This window comes from Cucurbita moschata, unplaced genomic scaffold (assembly GCF_002738365.1).
Source record: "Cucurbita moschata cultivar Rifu unplaced genomic scaffold, Cmos_1.0 Cmo_Scf00077, whole genome shotgun sequence".
NCBI classification, from domain to species: domain Eukaryota; kingdom Viridiplantae; phylum Streptophyta; class Magnoliopsida; order Cucurbitales; family Cucurbitaceae; genus Cucurbita; species Cucurbita moschata.
The window spans coordinates 757,477-773,713 of record NW_019268593.1 but is presented as its reverse complement, the minus strand read 5'-3'; the positions used below and the strand labels follow the sequence as shown (position 1 = coordinate 773,713).

Sequence of the window (16,237 nt, the reverse complement as noted above, 5' to 3'; positions counted from 1 at the left end):
CGCCATCATGGTTGAGATGACTAAGATGAGCACTAGAGTGAGTTTGACAAGGAGGGTCGTAGAGAACCACACCCCAAGCCAAGCTTATGTTGGGCTTAACAAACTGAAAATCCAAAAACACAAACCCTTAAATGGAAACCGGGATGCAAGGAATTAAAAAACTTTATTTTTGACGTAGAACAATACTTGAAGGTTACAGGAACTTGCTCATAGGACCTAAGAGTTACGTTGGCCACAATGCATCTCATGGACGGTGGCGCTCGAAGGTGGATGATATCAAAAATGGGTCATGCACCATAAACTCATGGGAAGATCGTTGATGGAATCGATGCAATCGACGCTCCCCTTGATGGGTTGCCAATTAAATTCCTAACGTTTGATGTTGACTCTTTTGAAGAAAAAGCCACACGATCGAACACCTCGAAATGTCACGGTAGCTCTAAGAACTCTATCATACGACCTGAGAGTTGAGGGCTATAGGAACTTTCTCATACGACCTGAGAGTTACGTTAGCCGCAATGCATCTCATGGACGATGCAAAACTATGGTAGTGCTCGAAGGTGAATGGTATAAAAAATGGGTCATGCACCATAAACTCATGGGAAGATCGTTGATGGAATCGATGCAATCGACGCTCCCCTGAATGGGTTGCCAATCAAAGACCTAACATTTGATATTGACTCTTTTGAAGAAAGAACCACACAATCCAACAGCTCGAATCGTCGCGGTAGCTCTGAGAACTCTAACACGCACATGGAAGGACTTGTCGAAGAGTTAGACATTAAGCAAAAGATCATGCTAAAACTCTTCAGCGATCTGACAAAAGACTTCAGCACATCCACACCAAAAATCCATTGTCGTCCAGCCGTCAGGATATCTGGCTTTCACCCAGGAGACCCGGGTTCGATTCCCGGCGATGGAATATTATTTTCTTATTTCATTTTATTTTACAGTTTCTATTTTGGATTAAAAAAACTTTTATGTACTTGGGACCTTTGTTAGAGTTATGTTATAGATACTTTGTTCAATTTCAAATGGTTAATGCGATAATTCAGTCATTTTCGAGGTATCTCTTGTTGAACAACGTCATGGTTGAGATGAGCAGGTGATTCAAATGGTTAATGCGATAATCCAGTCGTTTTTGAGGTCTCTCTTGTTGAACGACGTCATGGTTGAGATGAGAAGGTGATTTAAATGGTTAATGCGATAATCCAATCATTTTCGAGGTCTCTCTTGTTGAACGACATCATGGTTGAGATGAGCACCCGAGTGAGTTTGACAAGGAGACCCGAATTTAAACTTTACCTACGTTTGAGAGGCACTATAATGGTCAAGTTCAATGGTATTTTAGATTAAAAAGACTTTTATGAACTTTGTACCTTTGTTATTGTTACTTTGTACCTTTGTTAGTGTTATGTTATAGACATTTGGTCAAGTTCAACGAGTGGGGTTGAGGTGATTCAAATGGTTAATGTCACTCTATTTGATTTAAATTGTTAATGTGATAATCGAGTTGAATAGTTACAGGTTATTTCCAAGGTCTCTCTTATTGAACGCCAACAAGGCTGAAATGATTGAGATGAGCACCTGAGTGAGTTTGACAAAATTGAAATAAAATCAAATAAAATCACTAAAAAAAAAGTAGCCTTATGACACTTCCTTCAACTCCAAGGGCGGTAAATCAAGGATTCCTTCACCCAAGACCCATGATCCAACTCCCAACATGGTAATGATAAGCTATAGAATCATTCCAAGAACCTCAATGGATGGGTTACAAACTCACATTACCAATCTCGACAACTAGACGTGTCATCGGCGTTAGAAAAACGACTGCATCAGAGCAAGTCATGGGGATAGAAGATCCCATTGAAGGATGATAGCCCAACCGTAATCTTCAGCCCAACGAGCCAAGCTTTTGTAGAAGCAAGAACCCTTGTATTAAAGAAATTAACATCTTCTTATACAAAATTTGGATCAACCAAGAGATAAAGCTAGAATTAGATGATTTGATCCAAGATTGAGAAACAAGATTTGGAACCTTTTTCTAAATTGAGTCACTTCACAATCGAACTTGATCAAGGCTTGATTGAATGACTAAGATGCAATCTACCACAAGAATTGCATTAAACTTAGAAATGACAAAGATATGCTCAGATTTCTATAAGAGGGATCGTCTCAACTTGAGATATCAATTTCATTGATCACAAATATGCTTTTACATAATAATTTTTGGGTACTTATAGTCTTCCAACAAAAGAAGTTAGTGGCCGTGATTTAATCTCGATCCCTTTAAATCTCCACACAAGACGAAGTCAATTTGAGCATTACAAACTTTAAGAAATTAAAATAATAAATAAAGTTTTCTAACCACTCATGAAATGATGCTTGCAACTTCATCCACTACTTCAACCGTGCAAATATTTACTTTTGAATCTCCAAATGGTCTTGACTCAAACGAATCAGCTTGTAACACATGAATTGATGGTTGAACCTAGCCTATCCAATTTTGTAGATGAAGTATGAATGTTTGTTGAATCTCCTTGGCCTTGGGTTGTGTAATAGGTCCAGTTGGAACACCGTGATTCTTATCATCAACCGCCTCTTCAAAAGGATTCGTCCTCAAATCAGAAAAATCATCACCTACATCAAATGGACTCAACTCAGCAACATTGAAAGTAGAATGTACACCGTGATTCTTATCATCATCCCCCTCTTCAGGATTCGTCCTCGAATCAGAAAAATCATCACCTACATCAAAAGGACTCAACTTAGCAACACTGAAAGTAGAATGTATTGACAATTTTACAGGAACATCAATTTTTTTGTTCCATGCAATAAAATGAGTCATTTTATTAAATGTCTTATGGAGCATTTATAATCAAATAAAAAAATTCTTATAGAGCATTTATAGTCAAATAAAGAATTAAGAATCCACGCTATCTTTAATCTAGAGACCCACTCTCACTCCCAATTCAGCTATCCACGCTAACATTAAAATGAAAATTCATTAGTAAAATTATTTACGCTAATTCATTGAAATTTTAAAAATAAATCATCTCTAAATTTAGATTAGATAGTAAGTTATACTACTTGAATAAGGTGTGGTGAAGGTCGAACCAACACGTGACCTTCAAATCTTCAATATTACAGACTCCCAACTAAGTTACCGGGTATAACATTCAAAATGAAAATTTTGAAATTTTAAAAAGAGATAATCACTAAATTTAGATTAAATAGTCGAGTAATTTTAAAAAGAATTAATCACTCATTTTAGATGGAATATTTAGGTTATGCAAGTTAGTCGACTTGAATTAGGTGAGGTGAACGTGGATCAAACACGTGACTTTCAGATCTTCAGTGACGCTCTCCAAACTGAGCTATCCCCACTAACATTAAAAATAAAAATTCATCCATAAAGACTATAACATTGAAAATGAAAATTCTGAAATTTTAAAAAGAAATAATCACTAAATTTAGATTAAATAGTAACTAATTTTAAAAAGAAATAATCACTGATAAAGAGGAGAAGTAGACAATTGAGAAACAAAATTTCAATGTTGCTTCAAGAATTAACAAAAGATGGAATGAAATCATTTTTCAACCTCGTAACTGGGTTTGGATACATTTTCGCAAGGAGTGATTCCCATCTCAAAGGAAGACAAAGTTACATCCAAGAGGGATGACACTTATCAAGTCCTTGAAAGAATTAATAACAATGCATATAAAATGATCTTCCAGGAGAATTTTCAGCACATTCTACTTTCAATGTTGCTGACTTGAGTCCTTTTGATATAGGTGATGATTTTTGGATTCGAGGATGAATCCTTTTGAAGAGGGGGAAGATGATATGGATCACGGTGTTCCAAATGTTCCAACTGGACCTATTACACGATCCAAGGCCAAGAAGATTCAACAAGCATTCATTCTTCATTTACCAAATTGGATAGGCTCGGTTCAACTATTATTTCATGTGTTACAAGCTTATTAGATTGAGAAAGGACCATTTGGAGCTTCAGAAGTGAATATTTACACAGTTGATGGAGCAAATAAAGTTGCAAGCATCATTACATGAGTTGTTAGAAAACTTTATTTATTTTTATTTTTTTTTTTTTGGAGATTTAAGGGGATCGAGATTAAATCCCTGCCACTAACTTATTTTGTGGGAGACTATAAATACCCACAAATTATTATGTAAAAATCAGATTTGTGATGAATGAAATTGATCTCTCAAGTTCAGAAGTTCCCTTTCAAAATACGAGCATCATCTATGCAAGTTTCATGTCATTCTTGTGGTAGAATTGTGGTTGAGTGAAATTCTCAACCTTCTACTTATTTTTTGCGATTTCTTTTCTCAGTATTCATTGTAATTTATCCTGATACAAACAAGTTTATTTTTTGTAGGGAATGTATTAAGCACATGAATTTATTAATTACGGTGAACTTTTGTATAAAATGAAGGAAATACAAATGGAGTAACATGAGATAGAAGTAAACATAGTAAAAAAAGAAACTACATAAACTTAAAGGAAGCTAATCCCATTTTACAATATAAATATTGTTCAATTGTAGCAAATAAGTAGTTTTGCTCTAGATCAATCTATGTTTGGAAAACTAAAATAAAGAAAAAATAAATAAATAAAAATATTTTTCAAAAACTTAGTTTGGTGTGAAATTTTGCTTAAAATTAAAATGTTTTCTTTTCTTTTCTTTTTTTTTTTTTTTAATAAAAGGATAAAACACATAATTTTGAAATAAAAAAAAATAGTTATCAATGAATGGGCTCGGGTGGCAATGTTGCTTCAACTGTGTGATAGACTATGTGAAGTTAAAATGACAATAATAGTAGGTTCTAAAGCAGAAAAATTTGTGGATAAATTTCATATATTGAGGTGCTGAAAACATATACACACGGGCAACTAAAAATAATAGATCCACTATAAGGGCATTTGGTCTAGTGGTATGATTTTTTTTTTTTTTTTTTTTACAAATTAGGTGGAATGAACAAACAAAAATAATGAGTTTAAAATTACCAAACAAAATATCAATTTTCACATGGAACGGAGACATAAGACCATTCCAAAAAAGAAAAGGACAAAAGAAAAATATTAAATACATTTTCATCTAATGCATTTGGTTGAGAGATATTATGGCAAATATAAGAAAAATATAGCATTAACTAATTTTCATGGACACATATGGATCCTTAGCATACTAAAATGACGGTTATTATTGGTATCAAACCAATAACAATTCATATCAGCTAAATCTTCCAATTGATAATTAGGCCAGGGAAAGAACTTGAATTTATTTTTATATCTATCAACATGTTGGCTACTTTTATCTAAAACTTGATCACGAGTATTTCTTATTTGCATTGTAAAATTATGTATTTCTATGGATATCATTTCTATTTCTAGAATTGAAACAAATACATGTGGATAAATTTTAAATATTGAGGCCCATAAAAGATATGGACCAGCAACTAAAAATGATATATCCACTACAAGGCATTTGGTCTAGTGGTATGATTCTCGCTTCGGGTGCGAGAAGTTTCGAGTTTGATTCTCAAAATGCCCCCAACTATTATATCAAATTGAAGCATGCAATATAATAGATTTGAAATAGGTTTTTAAACCTTGAACCAAGAAGTAATTCAGATGGATATTTGGAAAGAAAAAAAAAAGGAAGCTAAGGAAGCTATATTTAATTATAATTTACCAGTGTCTTTATAACATGTTAATTAAAGAGAGGAAACAACGAGAATAAACAAACAAAGGAATGTATGTATGATTCTCTTAAAATCTTGGAAACTACAAGGATTCCTCTCCTTTCTTGACATAAAGACTTACTTTTTCGGGTCCTAGACCATAAACAGTGAACAATAACATTTAAAGAAGGCCGAGGTAGCATAATCTTTCCATGAAGGTCGTGGTAGTCTTATAAAAGAAGATGAGGGTACCACTTTCAAATCATTGCATGACGACTTGAGAACGTTTTGTAAAAGAAGACGAGGGTACCATTTTCTATTGCAGAATTTCTATGTGAATAGAGAATGAACCATATTCTTGGGAGATAAGATAGAGCCTCGAGCCTAACATCAAAGGCATTACACAAATTGTTCTATGATATTTTTTCTAGGTACTCTTTGTTATGTTGTCCGCCGAAGGTTTCAGGAAAGGGACACAGATTCTCTATTGAAGTAATCTCCCAATAGAAGTTTTACCTAGGTCATCTGTCGTCACAATCCTTTTAAGGAAGATGCGCCCAAATAACCAGTGAACAATAACATTTAAAGAAGTTTCAGAGAGCAAGAAGAGGATTGTGATAGAAGTTGCCCTAGGTAAAACTTCTTTAAGTGTTTTAGCCAATCGTGACCTCATAATGAGGAGTCTCTTGGACAATAATAACATATGGACAACAAATGTCTTAGCCAATTGTGACGGTCATGATTGCTCTAGGCGTGTCGCCCAAATAATCGGTAAACAATAACATTGCCCAAATAACCGCCTTGGACAACAAATTGTTTACAAGAATTGTTGAGACATGCAACATGCAACCACAGGCAACACGTCTTGGGCAATCATGACTGTGACATCTGCCCCCACACAATTTATTGGATGAGGCTGACTTTAGGTCTCTCAATGCGCTTCCAGCTGATCTCATAATGAGGAGTCTCTTCAAACCTACTAGTTGCTATTGAAAATCACTTCTCGGTTTGTTGAGTATTCATGTCTTCTCTGTTCGTGTCTTTCCTACTTTCTTCGCTTGAAACTTTTTCTTATTTGTATAACGTCATACCACCTGCTTCTGCTTGATGTCTTCTTGGTCGAAATAATAACGTTCCAAGTTACTAACGTGGACAACAAGATTAGTCCGCATCCATAAGAGCAATTGGATTCTATATGATGTCTTCGTAATCTTATGGATAATTTTAACTAGTCCATAGTATTTTCACACCAGTCTTTGGTTCTTGTTGCTTTGGACTCGAAGTTTATTTAAACTTAACTTATATGAACTCTTTATTTTTCTTGAAATTATTGTGGTTGACGCTTCCGACTGACCCTTCTCTTCATCCGTCTAGATGATATTTCTGTGTGAACATGTGTTGCTTCAGTGGTTTGTTTCTGTCTCCCTTCTTTAGTATCTGACCTTGTTTTTGTCTCTCCTGATGGGGATAAATCCATTATCTGACCTTGTTTTGCGTCATGGTGTTCATGTAGTGGCAACGAGGTTTTTATTGAGGTTGGCTCACTCGAGCTCCCCTTTTCAATTACAACAATAGCAGCAAGCGTAGATTCATCATGGCTATGATTCTTTCTCAATTGTAGTATCGACATCATTTTCAACCCTCATGTGTTGCTTCAGTGGTTTGTTTCTGTCTCCCTTCTTCAGTATCTGACCTTGTTTTTGTCTCTCCTAAATTTGTAATCATTGTGGAGTAGTTGAAATTACAATGGAAGTAGTTTAAACTCCTAGTACCTTAAATGAAGTTGGTCTCTTCTAATAAAACACGAATTTCTCTTTAATATCATTAATACAATTATGCTTCATCTTGAACCTACTAACATGAAACTAAAACTGCCTTCAATTTAACTCAATTTTATTGTCATCTTGAATGACGTGTAGGATATATTATTGATTTACCTTGATATTTCATATTAGTTAAGCTTTTTGCAAAATCACAATTAGACAACAACAAAGATGAACTTGGGTCTGTTTATTATTTTAAAGAAAATTTCTTTTTCCATCTTATTCCTAATAACTCTGCAACTAAATCATATCATGCTAAGAAACAAATTTTTTACTGGCAAGAAGTAAAATATGCAACTTTAACTAAAATTTCATCTAAACAAATTTTATTGCCATACAACATAGATGACAATTATAGCCTTCAAACAAAAAATAGAGTAGTTGTGGTGAACGGGATAGAAACTCTAGTGTTCATCCATAATATACAACCACCGCCTAAATTATTTCCTAAAAATTATAAAACATAAGTTGTAGTTAAAAATTACATAAAACAATCCCCTAAATCCAAGAACTCGTGTCCAATAAGTAAATCGTAAAGATAGTAGCTAACATAGAGTGATTGAAGCTCCACATGAAGTAATTTAAAGTTCCAGCTACTTAACTAAAGTTTATCTGTCTTTAATGAAGCATGAGTTGGACTTAAGTTCATGAAATGTTTATAGACTCCAACTCTTAGTACTATTAATGCAATTATATTTCATATGAGTTTGTCATAAATCAAACTATGGTACATTCAAAAAACCTTCATTTTCTTGTAAGCAAAATAGAAGAATTAAATCAAACAAACTGATGAACGGAGCCGAATAAATCCAACCCTAGATTTCAAACTTGAGAGAAAAAAATATATTGAGTAGGAATTAAAAATGTTGCATTTTTTTTATAAAGGGGATTTTGTCTAGTGGTATGATTCTCGCTTAGGGTGCGAGAGGTCCCAAGTTCAATTCTTGGAATGCCCCTATGTTCATATATCAAAACATGAGCCTCAGAGAAAGCAAGTACTACAAGTTAGTATACATCATTAAATGATAATACTCTTTTAATGGAACTATCAAATTTTTACACTACTTCTAATTGTCTTTTTTAGAACATCTTCTATTCTTTTTTCTTCTCTCTACAGTAATTATCGTAAACCCTATGTAAATAATTTAACAGCGGTCTAGATCTAAAAGATATAATAATAATTGCTCATCGATTTCATTAACAAAGAAAATAAATGAAATAATGATGATACATTCCATAAACAACTTAATATACGGTTTATTATAAGGGCATTTGTTATAGTGGTATGATTCATGCTTTGGGTGCAAGAGGTCTGGAGTTCAATTCTCAAAATGCCCCTCCAAAAGAAAACAAAGCACAATTTTGAAAGGAAAAAAAAACAAAAAAAATAAAATAGTTTTCAATGGGCCTCACCCAAAGGAATATATAGACTAACAACTAAGAATTATAGATCGACTACAATGGCATTTGGTCTAAGTGGTATGATTATCGTTTTGGGTGTGAGAGGTCTCAAGTTCGATTCTCAAAATGCCCCCAACAATATTATATCAAAATGAATTAAGCAAGATAATATGATTTAAAATGCGATTTTTAAACATTGAACCAAGAACATGAGAATAGAGAATGAAACATATTCTTGGAAGAATAAAGATCGTCTCGAGCCCGACTTCAAAAAGAACATTACACAAATTGTTCATTCTTTCTATGAACTATTCATAACCGATGAACCGATGAAGAAGTTTCAAAGAGCCATAGGTTCGAATCCTGTCACCTTGATGTGGTATCCTTTTCTATCACACGTAGAATTGTCATTCTTTTGTCTTTTGAAATGCCTTACCTTATTAGTCATCAGGCAGGTTTTTTGTATCATATATCGAGATAATTATTATGAAAAAGCTATACCACTAGTGTGACTTAGATACCCTTTCTTTGTAGTATCAGTCATGCTATTTGAATAGCTTGAAGTCATCATAGCATCTCCACCGGTTCCGAAGACTCCTTCGGCATCAATGTGCTCCAATGAAAGAGATCAACTCTTTCCTGAACAAGAACCGGGCACAAAACGCCGAGGAGAAAGTCGAAAGCGAGCTCTTTTCGCGTATACGCAATCTCGAAACCCAATTAGCTCACGGACTGTCTCCTCAACCCTGGCGAGTATGAGTGCTTGGTAAGAGAGTATGAGTGCTTCCTAGTCCTTAGTAGACGAAACCATGGACTTCTATCGGACTTATAGCATTTCCTTGCGAGCTCACCGTTGAGGGTTGGCCTTACAGGAGATCGAGCAGTCTTTCTTTCCCTACCTGATATGCTTTCCCGCTTATCGTGCAACTAGCCAACTAGCCAAAGAGAGAGGGAGAGGGATCATGTCAATCAATTTGTATGTGCATTTTGTCCGTCCTATACTTGCCTGCTTAGGTTTCTTAGCCAACATCTCCGGTTTTCTCCGAACCAAGAGGTCCTGCTTATCCATACCCAAGAGTCACACTTTCAGCCGAAAGACTGATTTTTTTCATAAAGTCAGATCATAGATCAAGAAAAAATGAAGTTGCTCACAGGGACGGTTACGCGATACGTCTTTTCATACTCGCCTTTTCTTTAACCCTGCTATCAACCTAGCCATTCTCGCTTGTTGCTTTAAGGGGTCTCCCCACTGTAGATTACCCAGATTGGTTCTTGCGTCCCTGTGCCAAAAAGGATGGGTGAGTTTGGTTTGAGTGTTCATCGATTAGGTGGATCCACATGCTCCAGGGGGGTGAGACGAGGTGTAGCGCAGTCTGTTCAGCGCATCTGTTTTAGGTATGTTGTTCGCTAAAGCTTTTAGGAAAGAGGGTACAAATTTTCTACATAGGTCATCTGTGGTCACAATCCTTTTAAGGAAGATGCTCCCAAATAATCGGTGAACAATAGCCTTTAAAGAAGTTTCAGAGAGCAAGAAGAGGCAGAATAGAGAATAGGAGTGAGTCGTGCAAGGAAGAAGGAACTAGTAGGTTTAATTTGGGTTCGTTTGAACTAAAAAACAAACAAAAATTTTTCAAACGAACCCAAATTTAAGACTCACTAGCTCAAAGTCCATATGTGGTAAAAAAAAAACAAACCTTCCATGGCCCAGCCCTTATTCGAAGTCCGCATCCAACCATGCAAATTAAGATTGAACGAACATAGCAATGTATGCTCGAATCACGTTAAAAACAATTTCAAATAAAGCAATGTTATAGGGACATTTTAGTCTTGATGGGTGTAGATATGAAGCAGAGCAAGTTCAGAATAACTTAAGAATGTTACACCTTATGCCTCAAGAAAAAAGCAATGTTATAGGGACATTTTAGTCCTGATGGGTGTAGATATGAAGCGGAAAAAGTTCAGAATAACTTAAGAATGTTACACCTTATGCCTCAAGAAAATTTGTGTTTTCGTTCTTAAAGGTCCTACCGGGAGTTGAACCCAGGTCGTTGGATTCAAAGTCCAAAGTGCTAACCACTACACCATAGAACCCCTTGTAAAAATTTATTTTGGAATGGTTTTTCCTATTTTATGCAGATTCCACAAGAAGAGAGATCCTATCACGAGTCAAACTCAAGTTATTGGATTCAAAGTTCTAGAGCTGTTTTATCTAACTCGTTGTGATCTTGAGCACCTTTAGAGTGGTTGCAAAAGTAACCCTCTAGTGTTGATTGAAGCTCTTAGAGAACATGTAATTTTATATATTTCTTATAGTTAATTTATACATTGTTGTATATTACAAACAAATTGAAATAATACTTTACATCCCAGTCTTTCTTTCTTCCGTGCAAAACTTAACATGAAAACTATATTATTTCAATATTCACTCGAGAAACAAGGGGTGAAAACTATATTATTTCAAACCCTCCATTATTGCTTCTACTTTGCATGAAAATGCTTTCACTAAATCATGTTACTAACTTGTTGGTTTTGTTTGGTTCAATTCTTGGGTCCACTAGATTGAATCGACCTAGCTCAATTAAACTCTTGATAATATAAAAATCATAAGTTTCTTAAATTACGTTAACTAAAAGTTTAACCCCTAATTTTTTTTAGAATATTTATCTTTGTGTCTAGTTGATCTCTAAATGCTTAGAAGTATCTAATAAGACTTCTATTTAAGGAACTTTCCTCTATAAAAGATGTAAGACTTCAGGTTTATTATTAAGGAATTTCAAATGAGTGATTTGATATATCACAGAGGACAAAATATTTATTTGTTTCAAATATCTTATGTTGACCATTATTTTTCTAATGGCATTAGATTGAATCTCATTAATAACAATATCTCAAAACTCAGGTAAAGATGACATCAAAATTAATACTTTAATTTCATCTTCAAAATTTATTTCCACTTAACTCAGTTGAATTTTAATCATAATAGTCATTTATTCAACAATAAGGGTGTTAGCCTACATTTGGAAATGAACCCATATTAAAAAAAATTAGATAAAATAGAAAATAATTGTAATCTCAAAGACAATGATACTATGTGAAACTAGCCTCAACTTAACTCTTAGGGGCAGTAAACCAACGGTTCCTTCACCCATGACCCATGGCCCAACTCCTAACATGGAAGGGATAATCTAGAGAATCATTCCAAGACCCCTAACGGATGGGTTACAAACTCAAATTATCAAGCTCAACAAAAACAATGCCGAGTGAAAACAAAAATAGAGTCATGACCCATTTTCGGTGGGATCGCAAAGCACCGATTGCAAATTAAGAGAGGTTGAAAACAAAGTAGAATGTTTTCTCGAAATAAAAAAAAATTAAAATATAATGAACACATATATTTACATTTACATTATATTCAAAATATCAACAATAGTTGGTGTTGTTTGTCCTTAGTTACAAGACTCGTAGCCTAATTGTAAGTTTTTAAAAATGTTCATAGTGGGTGCTTGGATACCACACACTTTTCTTAATGATTTCTTGATTCTTGTCCGAGAACAGTGGCCCTTAGGTTCTAAGTACATGGTTCTATGTGGTGGAGGACTTTGGAATAAGGTTTGGAATTGATAATTATGTGGTGGAGGACTTTGGAATAAGGTTTGGAATTGATAATTATTCTTATTTCTTTTCCTTTATAATTATTCTTATTTCTTTTCCTTCAGATACTTGGTGGTCGGCTTTGTCCAAAATAAAAGGGCCCAAGGTTTGGAATGAATAATTATTCTTATTTCTTTTCCTTTAGACAATCGGTGGTCGACAAATAAAAGGGCCCAACCAGATTCAAACTAATGACCTCTTAATCTGCAGTCAAATGCTCTACCACTAAGCTATGGACCCATTTTACATGATTTCAACCTTAGTGACCCCTTCTACAGAGTGTCAGTCCAAAAAAAATGGCCCAACCAAGTTCAAACGGGTGACTGGTCAAATTCTCTACCATTGAGCCATGGATCCATTTTGTAGGATTTTAACCTTAGTGACCCCTTAGACATAGTGTCAGTCCAAAAAGTGTAACAAATTTCTATCCAAGATAGAAGGGCCCAACTAAGTTTGAATTGGTGAATCTTGATCAGCAATCAAATGCTCTAACATTGAGCTATGGACCCATTTTGTATGATCTCAACCTTAGTGACCCCTTCTACAGATTATCGGTCCAAAAGTGACCCTACCGAATCGGCTATAGACCAACTTTGTATAAATTGGTGGATTACCTATCGGGAATTAAACACAGGTTGTTGGATTCAAAGTCGAAAGTGCTAACCACTACACCATAGAACCACTTGTTAAACTTTATTTTTGCAGCAATTTTGATCAGCGCCAACAACGCTGAATTTTGCAAAGCTAGAGGTCATAGTATCCTTACAGACTTTCACAAGGTGTTTTCAACTTTTTTTATAGGTAATTGAACTTTTGAGTCCATGCAAATGATTGGTTGGATTAGTATGAGATTGAGAAGACAGAGGAGAGAAGAGAGACTTTGTTAGAAACTCTCCCATAGGTAATCTCCCAAGGTGTTTTCAACTTCTTTTATGGGTATAATTTTAAAATCAAACCACAACAAAATTTACTTCTATCTAGCAATTTTTTTTTTTTTTTTAACTAGATTATTCCCTTCTTTTTCTAAAACTAAATTTGACTCTCCAATAGATTTTAATAGTTTTGTTAATTAAATTTTCTTTAAAAATGTTTGTACACAGGGTACAATGGAAAGAATATATATATATATATATATATATTTTTTTTTACTATTTTTAATTTGTATGGTATTATTGGAGGCTTTCGAATTAAATATGATAATTGATTCTCTGTCCTCTTTGACAATTTTAGATACCCTTATGAGATCTGCCCTTGGGTCAATAAGACTTAAGTAGAGAGTTTATTTGACTAATGATTTGATTTTTTTGGGTTGTAGAGATATCCCTTACAAATCAAGACTTTGTATTATTTTGAAGACACTCAACAAGACATTTGTAAATGTGTCTAATATCTTGAAGGATATAAGACACGTAATTTAGAAAACCTAAATTTTTTTTTAAGTTGGCTTTGTTAGGATACGTCATCACCAAAGTTTGAGACAAAGACCATTGGATGGGTTTTAATAAGGCTCAAATAAATTTTAAATCCAAGAAAACCGACACAACTATTAATGAATGTACACAACTAGCTGATTTCTATTGATTACATTAATGAATGTATGTAGATGTTTAAAGTGTTGATCTTAATGGTTTTAGAAAATATCCACACATCATCAATATAAACTATCGAAATTTTTTGAAAGGATTGAAAATATAATTCATAATCTTCTGAAATTCGGATGGAGCATTTTTTAGCCTAAATGGCATGAAGTTCCTCTCATATTTTCTAAATTGGACATAAATGCTATTTTATATTTGTCCTTTTAGGAAATTAGAATTTTCCGAAATCCCAATTTCATGTCAAATTTTATAAAAACATTTGACTCTAAATTCTTTTTATCAAATCATTTTTGTTTTGGATTGGATATCTTATTTATTCTAAAATCTTATTTAAAGGTTTGTAGTTAATTACGGGTATCAGAATTTCTGGTTTCTTTTCACCATGTTGTTAACCTAAAATGTCAGACATGACCACATGCTCTTTGAAGACCTTATCAGCTCCCTCTGCAAAATATCACCTAAAATGTTGGTATTTAGGGTTTGATGCTTTTTTACTTAACCCTAGGATTCTATTTACCGTGAACTTGTGATAATTTTTGTCAAATTATATATTTGAACACGTAATACATTAAGATATAATATCTTATTTAAATAATATTAAAATGTCGTAGAATATCATAATATATGTTTTATTAATATGAATCTCATTGAAATTTCAAATATATTTTTTTATTTAATGTTTATGATACACATCAATTATTTTAATATTTAACATATCAAATATGTTAATATGTTTTGATATTATAGTTCAAGACTATAGGAACTTGCTCAGAGGACCTGAGAGTTACGTTGGCCCACAATGCATCTCATGGATGATGCAAAACTATGGTGACGCTTGAAGGTTAATTGTATAAAAAACTGGTCATGCACCAAAAAATCATGGGAAGACCATTGATGGAATTGAAGCAATCGACACTCTTCTGGATGGGTTTCCAATCAAAGACCTAATGTTTGATGTTGACTCTTTTGAAGAAAGAGCCACAGGATCGAACAACAAGAAACGTGGCGGTAGCTCTGAGAACTCTATCACACACATAAAAAAACGTGACGAAGAGTTAGACATTACACAGAAGATCTGGCTTTCATCGGGGAGACCCGAGTTTGATTCTCGACAATGAAATTTTATTTTCTTATTTCTTTTATTTTATAGTTTCATCTTTTGTCACCAATTATATTTAAACTTTACCTAGGTTCGAGAAGCACTTTAATGGATGAGTTTAATAGTACCTTAAATTCAAAAGACTTTTATGAACTTGGTTTGAGAGACACTGTAATGATCAAGTTCAATAGTATCCTAGATTAAAAAGACTTTTATGAACTTTGAACCTTTAATAGTGTTATGTCATAGATATTTGGTTCAATTTCAACAAGTGACGTTGGGGTCATTCAAATGGTTAATGTGATAATCCGGTCATTTTCAAGGTCTCTTTTGTTGAACGCCATCATGGCTGAGATGACTAAGATGAGCACCAGAGTGAGTTTGACTAGGAGGGTCGTAGAGAACCACACCCTAAGCCAAGCTCATGTTGGGCTTAACAAACTGAAAATCCAAAAACACAAACCCTTAAATCGGAACCGGGATGCAAGGAATTAAAAAACTTTATTTTTGACGTAGAACAATACTTGAAGGTTACAGGACCTTGCTCATAGGACCTAAGAGTTACGTTGGCCACAATGCATCTCATGGACGGTGGCGCTCGAAGGTGGATGATATAAAAAATAGGTCATGCACCATAAACTCATGGGAAGATCGTTGATGGAATTGATGCAATCGACGCTCCCCTTGATGGGTTGCCAATTAAAGACCTAACGTTTGATTTTGACTCTTTAGAAGAAAAAGCCACACGATCGAATACCTTGAAATGTCACGGTAGCTCTAAGAACTCTATCATACGACCTGAGAGTTGAGGGCTATAGGAACTTTCTGAAATGTCACGGTAGCTCTAAGAACTCTATCATACGACCTGAGAGTTGAGGGCTATAGGAACTTTCTCATACGACCCGGTAGCTCTAAGAACTCTATCATACGACCTGAGAGTTGAGGGCTATAGGAACTT

The 16,237-nt window shown here is 34.3% G+C and overlaps 4 non-coding genes across 4 annotated transcripts; 2 read left to right on the top strand and 2 right to left on the bottom strand.

Moving 5' to 3' along the window:
• The first annotated feature begins 850 nt into the window (after positions 1–850).
• On the top strand, positions 851–922 carry TRNAE-UUC. The gene has a single exon. It is a non-coding gene; the product is annotated as a tRNA-Glu (tRNA).
• A 7,492-nt stretch (positions 923–8,414) lies between these two features.
• Positions 8,415–8,486, top strand: TRNAP-AGG. Its single transcript has one exon. It is a non-coding gene; the product is annotated as a tRNA-Pro (tRNA).
• Positions 8,487–10,950: 2,464 nt separating this feature from the next.
• Positions 10,951–11,022, bottom strand: TRNAQ-UUG. The gene has a single exon. It is a non-coding gene; the product is annotated as a tRNA-Gln (tRNA).
• A 1,728-nt stretch (positions 11,023–12,750) lies between these two features.
• Positions 12,751–12,822, bottom strand: TRNAC-GCA. The gene has a single exon. It is a non-coding gene; the product is annotated as a tRNA-Cys (tRNA).
• Positions 12,823–16,237: the final 3,415 nt, after the last annotated feature.